We start from the raw sequence: 7,009 nt of genomic DNA, 5'->3' as shown, positions 1-7,009 counted from the left end.
GAGGAAGTCTAATGTCACATGCAACACTTACAGGAAGCCGACTGCAAGACAGCAGGGGAGCTTGAGAACTTGGTCGTTTCCAGCGGATTAAAACAACGCAGGTTAGTGCGCCTTCTTTTCCCCCTGAAAAATCTTTCATAGCCGCTCTAAAATACCTAACTGCTTCTCTTTCCTTAAACTGCCTTGAACGCTTTTTTGCGACATGAAGAAGTTGCTCCAGCTTTGAATGGAAGAGCCAGGGTGTAGCTGGTGGCCACGCGCTGTTAGAGGAACAAGCATCAAGCCCTTATCATGAAAATTAAATTCTCAGAACCTCTTGCTTCCCTGTTCAGAATGTCTGTGCCCTAAAAAACAAACCTTCACATGGTCCTTAAATTACTTATTTCATGGAATCTAGCTAAGCCTCTCATCAAGTTCACCTGTTAGCATAAACCAGGACACATCGGCTTGTGTTTGCAGGCAGTCGCAGGGTATTCAAAGGGCAGTAGAAAATGCAGCAATATTGTGTGGACAAACATGCTACAAGACTCTGCAAAAGTCTGTTGCTTTTATGCGCTTTTTTTTCTGGTGGAATGAATCTTTTGGCTTGTATTTCCTGTTAAAATTGTTTCTCATATCTTTATAAATTCTTAAGTTCCCTTTTAAATTTTTTTATGCTCTCTTCCTTCCTATTTGTCTTCTACTGTTGTTTTAAAAATTTCCTTCTTTCATTGAAAATGGAAGTAAAGGGTTGCTGGCAGTTTGAATGTGGGATGAGGAAGTCCCCTGCCTGCCCTGCCCCCACCGCGGGTTCTGAGAACACAGCTTGGAGCTGTCATGTTCTGGGTGTGCGGGAGCCATGAGGTCTGCCTGCCGCCAGAGCTTTGTGTCTTCAGCCTGTACTTCTCCAGAGAGGAAGATCTGAGGTGTCTAGAGCAGAACCCGAGAGATGATTGAAGCATTGGAAATTAGAGCCCAGATACAGCTAAACGGCCCAAGAGTATTCATCTGATGGCCCATGAGGGGCAGTTTAATAAGGGACTTTCAATAAAAGGCTCTTACACAACGGCCTGCCACTTTCAGACCTTAATAAAAAAGGAAACTGTCTCAAATCTGAGTGACAGGAAGAAGTCACTACCTTCTTGGGCTCTTATTAAGCACTCGAACAGGTTAGCCAGCGACACTTTTTTTTTGGAACGTTTGAAAACAGACTAATCTTTTGTAGCTGTGTTCATGTGTTAATAGAGGCAGAGAGAGAAAAGCAGAGAAGAGCCCAGGTTTGGGAGCTTCCTGTTTCCTGTCTTCATTCCAGCCCAGAGGGTTCTACAAAGTGTCTGTACTGAAAAACAGAACAACAGTCGGGTGAGGGGTTAGCGGACTCACGTGTTGTTTATATCCTAGTAATGCAAAATAACCAAAACTGTGAGGCAAGAGAAAATTGTTGGTGATGTCCTCAGAGTGCCGCATTTTTTTCATTTTTTGCTACTGTGTTGTGCAAGAAGATGGTGAGGAAACTGACGGACTATGGGAGGATTGAAAGTTAGAGATCTCAGCCCTAGTGCTTTTAGAAACCCTATACCGGCTCTGAGGGCGGCAGCCCATGTTTCCAGTCAGGGGTGGGGGCTAGAGGGTAGATTGGACTTTCTTGGTATTGGAGTCCTTTGCACAGATAAATGCTAGAGGAGCCACACGGAAGGGAACCGTGGTGGAGCACCCCTGAACAGCAGAAAGAGGCTTACATCTTTGTGGTAGCTGGACATGCCTAGAAGGAGCTCTTCTTTCAGTTTTGTTTTGATTTTTCAATTGGTCCTAGAGGTTTATTGTTCAGAGAGTTTTATATTCTGCTAATCTGCTGCTCATAGCAGAAAAGGGATTTTTATTTCTTAAATGCTTTCCAGATGGACTTGACATCTTTTTTTCGGAATGTGTCCTTCTGAAAGCTTTCTCCTTGGGGCATCTGTTCTATGCCCATCCATTCCTCTAGCTTTCCACATTCCCTGTGTTCCTTTATGTTTGAGATACAAGACAAGGTTTATAAAGTGTCATTATTATGCAAAGTCTCTGATCCCCAAACCTGAAAGTGGTTCTAAAAAAAAAGAAGGAGGACTCAGAGGAGCAGAAGGTGCTCGATCCTGTTGGATGGTGGATAACACCTCAAATGTTAGTCTCCCGTGTAATTCTTAGACAGGAGGTGCCGCCAGTTCAATGTGGAGGTCAAAAGCAGAAACATAAATGGTCACCTTTTACCTGGAGTTGAAAAATGCTGGATTTTATGGGGAGGGACTACATGGGCATGTCACTGAATTCTCTAAATAAGAAGAGGAAGGGGCTGACTTCACAATCCCTCTTCTCCTGGACCCTGACATATAGGCAGGCCTCTTTTCCCCAGAATCTCAGATAATACAGAGTAACACTTCAGAATCAGCATCTACAGATATTGGAGTGGCTTGGGCTTCAGAGGAGTGAAAGGGTGAGATATACAAAATATTCATGCTAGTAGAGAAGAAGAAAATAATAAAACTGATGAGTGCAGCCTTTACAGTTGAATTCATCCTTGGCCGTCTTTCTGCGTTGGCATCAGCTGGTCTGTAGGCCATCTATCTCTCTGGGCTTTCTCAGAGAGAAGCTCCTGGGCATGGGAGAGGTATTGTTGTTATCATCCCTGCCATACTGGGAAATACTGGGAGCATAGATTTGGTTTTTTAACTGTGGTAAAATACACATAAACTTTACCGTCTTTAACTGTTAAGTGTGTAGTTCAGTAGCATTAAATGTATTTACCTTGTACAACTAATCTTCAGAACTTCTTCATTTTGAGAAATGGATACTCTGTAGCCATGAAACAACTCTGCATTTCCCCTCCCCCAGCCCCTGGCATCTGCATTCTATTTTCTGTTTCCATGAGTTGGACTACTCTAGATACTTCATATAAGTGGAATCATACAATATTTGTCTTCTTATGACTGCTTTATTTCACCTAGCATAGAGTCCTCAAGGTTCATCCATGTGGTAGCATGTGTCAAAATTTCCTTCCTTTGCAAGGCTGTATAGTATAGTCTGTTACATATACCACATTTTCTTTATTCATTCATCTGTGGGTGACGTTTAGATTACTTCTGTCTTTGGCTATTTTCAATAATGCTGCTGTGAACCTGCGTGTGCACATACCTGTCTGAGATACTGCTTTCCATTTTTTTGTATGTATACGCCAAAGTGATATTGGTGAATCACATGGTGTTTCTCTTTTTCATTTTTTGACGAATTGCCATACTGTTTTCCATACAGCTGTACCTTTTTATATTCCCACCAACAGTGCCCCAGGGTTTCATTTTCTCTAAAATCTAACTAATACTTGTTAATTTCTGTTTTTTTCTTCCCACAGCAGCCATCCTAAAGGATGTAAGATGATATCTCAGTTTTGATTTGTATTTTTCCTACAATTAGTGATATTGAGGATCCTTTTATATGCTTGTTGGCATTTGTATATCATCTTTGGAGAAATACCAGTTCAAGTCTCTTGCCTGTTTTTTAGTGAGGTTATTTGGTGTTTGGTTGTTGAGCTTTAAGTTTCTTTATATATTCTGGATATTTAGAGAACTATAGAGTTTTTAAAGTATTGTATGTGCAGGTTCTAATGTTCATGTCATCTACTGGCACCAGCTGCCTCTTGTGACCTCCACCCTTGGGAAAGAGCATGAGTTTCAATAATATTTTTTTTTCAACAATATAATTTTTGTCTTAACTCTTCAGAGTGCTACACAAAGTCTCAGTCATTTTCAGCTTATAAGCAGTTTGGTTTTTGAAAACTGACAAAAGTGAAGGGAAGGGAAAGAAAGGGAAGAGCTGAGGGTAGTGCTTTTTATTCTTTCCATACTTTATATTTTTTTAGCTATGTAAACTTCACAGGGGAGCCTGGTGGGCTGTCGTCTGTGGGGTCGCACAGAGTCGGACACGGCTTAAGTGACTTAGCAGCAGCAGCAAACTTCAGGAAAAAGCCTTATCCTCAATTCTGTTGACTAAAACTGAACTCCATGCTGGGGTAAAAATACTTTCTGAGAATCATCCAGTAATTATGTCTTCCTATACCACCCTCCCTCCAAACGCACAGACTCAGATTACAAAATCATTGTCATTTTTCTTCATGAATGCCTCAAAAAAAAAAAAAAAAGTATGTTGGTTCTGGGTAGTAAGGACCCAAAGAGGAATTGAGCTGTTGTCCCAAGAAAAGGAACAAGATCAGTGGGACTCTTCTGGAGTTGTGGCCATGGTGTTTGTTTCAATTTCAGACTTTCAGGAAGGAACTGGTAGGGAAGAGGTGATGGGCAGAGGGACACAGTCCTGTGGGGACTGCTTTTGCTAGAGGCCCTGACTTCTAAATGAAGTACCATCGAGATCAGGGAACAGGTTGCCCGTGTACCTGACTGATCCTTGCCCTTGCCATTCCAGTTTCCCTCCACTTCTTCATGAGTTAGAAAGTTGGTGCTGTTCCCTACCCCTCAAAAGGGTATTGGGAAATGACCAAAATGCTTGCATTTGTTTGTTAATGAGAGACAGAGAAAACTTTTTCTCAATAAATAAATAAGCTGGGACAAGATGACTCCTGGAGGTGGAACCCACGATGCAACAAACGAGCAAACTTCAGCAGCAGTTCTTCCTGGTGTACATGACGTCCTATGCCAGTTTCACCAGGAGGTATTCATACACCACCAGCATTGTAATTTCTCAATACTAATTAGAAGTTACTGCTTTGAGACTGTCTAACTAGCTGGATACTTACCAGAGTATCTGTTTTTGATACTTTCTGGTATGAGTTAGGCTTGCTTCCTACTTTTGTTTGTGTCTGGATTTTAATAATATGTCATATTTTAGGTTCACTCATTGTATTGGTTTGTAATCCTAGTGTGACTTAAAAACAAAGAGTCTTTTTTTTCTGATATTAGGATACATGTTTGCACACACACATGCAGCCACCCATACATACATGTTGTTCAGTTGCTAAGTGGTGTCAGACTCTTTGGGATCCCATGAACTGCACCATGCCAGGCTTCCCCATCCTTCACTATCTCCTGGAGATGCTTCCTCAGTTAAAAGTCATTAGATGACATCTTGGCACCTACAATTATTTAGAATAGGCTGCTAACTTCAAGCGAGGAAGTTATTCATGTATTATGCCTATAGATTCATTTGGAGGGTCTGCTAGTGAATTGCTATTCTTTCAATAAATACCTGACTTTTTAAGGGTGGTTTGGAGCATTTTTGATTTCCAGACTGGCTACAAAAAGATCTGGTCTTCCTTGAAGGCTTTAGAGACCTGTAGAATGATCCTGCCTCCTGGAAACTGGGTGCGGGACCACTGGAGGGGCAGCCCAGTACCTCAGCAGCTTGCTACGCAGACAGCTGCATGGAGGGCGCCAGCTCCGCCCTCTCACTGCGGCGTGGCTTCTTAGGAAAGTCTCAGTTCCAGAAGTCATTTAACCAACTGAGCATTCTTGATGGGCTGCCACCAGGGCTTCGCCTGAAAGCTCTTTCAAAGCAGACTTGCGCCTTCACTCTTTCTTTCCTTCCCTTTGTATGCCCCTCTTCTTTCTGTGCTTAACTCTCACTCCCGCCTAAAATGCCCATCACCTCCTGAAAACTGATGCTCAGGAAAGAACTCACCTGCATGGACAGCTTACTTCCTCCCCCAACCCTGCCTCTAAGCTTTATGTTCTGCTTCCTTGGAGCATTTAATGCTTTTCCCTGCAAATCAAGGCTGATGAATAAGCACAGTTGCCAGAATGAAAGTCTTTGAGAGGTTTTATGTAGGGAAAATAATTGGGGAGGAAATAATGTTATTATAAGATAGACTGTGGTGAATCTGGAAGGGTAGACAGTTTACTTTTTAAAAACTGCTTTTAAGGATTCATAAGGAAGTAGCAGTAGGGGAAGAGGAATTGAAAAAGCCAGAGGATAATTTGCTCCAAAAGACAAAAATGTTAGGTTATTCAAAAACTATTTTTTTCTCTTACTTCAGTGCCAGGAACATCTGGCCTTGGGGAAAGTTTCAGAAAGAGGATTTTGGATGCTGCTGTCACTATTCAAAACTTAAAGAGATAGGTAAAAAAAAACCAGAACTCTGGGTTTTTAGAAATAGAAGGAACCTTCAAGGGTTCAATCAGTGGCTCAGACAGTAAAGAATCTGTCTGCAATGCAGCAGACCAGGGTTCCATCCCTGGGTCAGGAAGATCCCCTGGAGAAGGAAATGGCAACCCACTCCAGCATTCTTGCCTGGAGAGTTCCATGAACAGAGGAGCCAGGCAGGCTATAGCCCATGGGGTTGCAAAGAGTCAGACAGGACTGAGAGACTAACACACACACATAAGTCACGGGTTCGAGCCCCTCATTTTTAGATTTGGAAACTGAGGCCCAGAATGGCTAGGAGATTTGTCTTGGTTGAAAGAGCTAGTTAGTGACAGTGGGGGACGTGGCTCAAGGCTCCTGACTCTGGCATGGGCAGCAGTGTTGAGAACTCCCAAGGACTTGACATTGATGTCAGTGCCCCTCTGGGCTCTACAGAGGCCAGACCCATGCCTAAAAAAGAGCAGGCCAAGAGACTGAGGAGTTTATGAGCTCACAAAAACTCCAACTAAGTGACCTCTGTTCCTGGAAGGAGCCACAGCAATATGGGTGTAACCTTGAGAGTAGACACCTAATCTATCCTACCTGGAGAAAGTTTGTGTGCAGTGATGGCTCCCACAGAGCGAAGAAAAGAACAGCCCAGAAAGGAAAAATCCCCAGTGTTGCCCAGGGTTGGCCAAAAAGAGAGACCCTCAACATTATGGATAGGACTGTAGAGTAAGGAGGGGGTTGTCCCTTCATCTTTCATGGATGAAGATAAGGATTCACCATGGCCCAGATTAAGAGGCTTACTCAGCCTTAGCCCTGATTTCAAGATCCCTTCTGAAAAAGTACGTCACTTTCCTGGATACCATTATCTCAGAGGAGTATATTCTGGATAGTGGCCATGGTCACTGGGAAGTAATGCCATCAT

At 42.8% G+C, this 7,009-nt stretch overlaps 1 protein-coding gene across 4 annotated transcripts in view; it reads left to right on the top strand.

The window, feature by feature from the left end:
• The window catches only part of WIPF1 (WAS/WASL interacting protein family member 1), a 130,446-nt gene that overhangs the window by 46,853 nt on the left and 76,584 nt on the right, over positions 1–7,009 (top strand). For 3 of the 4 annotated variants that reach the window (XM_088830188.1, XM_055396980.2, XM_055396978.2), the window contains exon 1: positions 28–101. The exons of the other annotated variant lie outside the window; for it this stretch is intronic. The gene's annotated coding sequence lies outside the window, so the exon portion shown is untranslated. Of the gene's footprint in view, positions 1–27; positions 102–7,009 lie in introns of those variants that run through there. 4 annotated transcript variants of the gene reach the window in all.

This window comes from Moschus berezovskii, chromosome 2 (assembly GCF_049115385.1).
Source record: "Moschus berezovskii isolate FMDL1 chromosome 2, NW_MosBer_1.0, whole genome shotgun sequence".
Lineage (NCBI taxonomy): Eukaryota > Metazoa > Chordata > Mammalia > Artiodactyla > Moschidae > Moschus > Moschus berezovskii.
The sequence above is the reverse complement of the archived record's forward strand: the minus strand, read 5'-3'. Positions and strand labels throughout refer to the sequence as shown.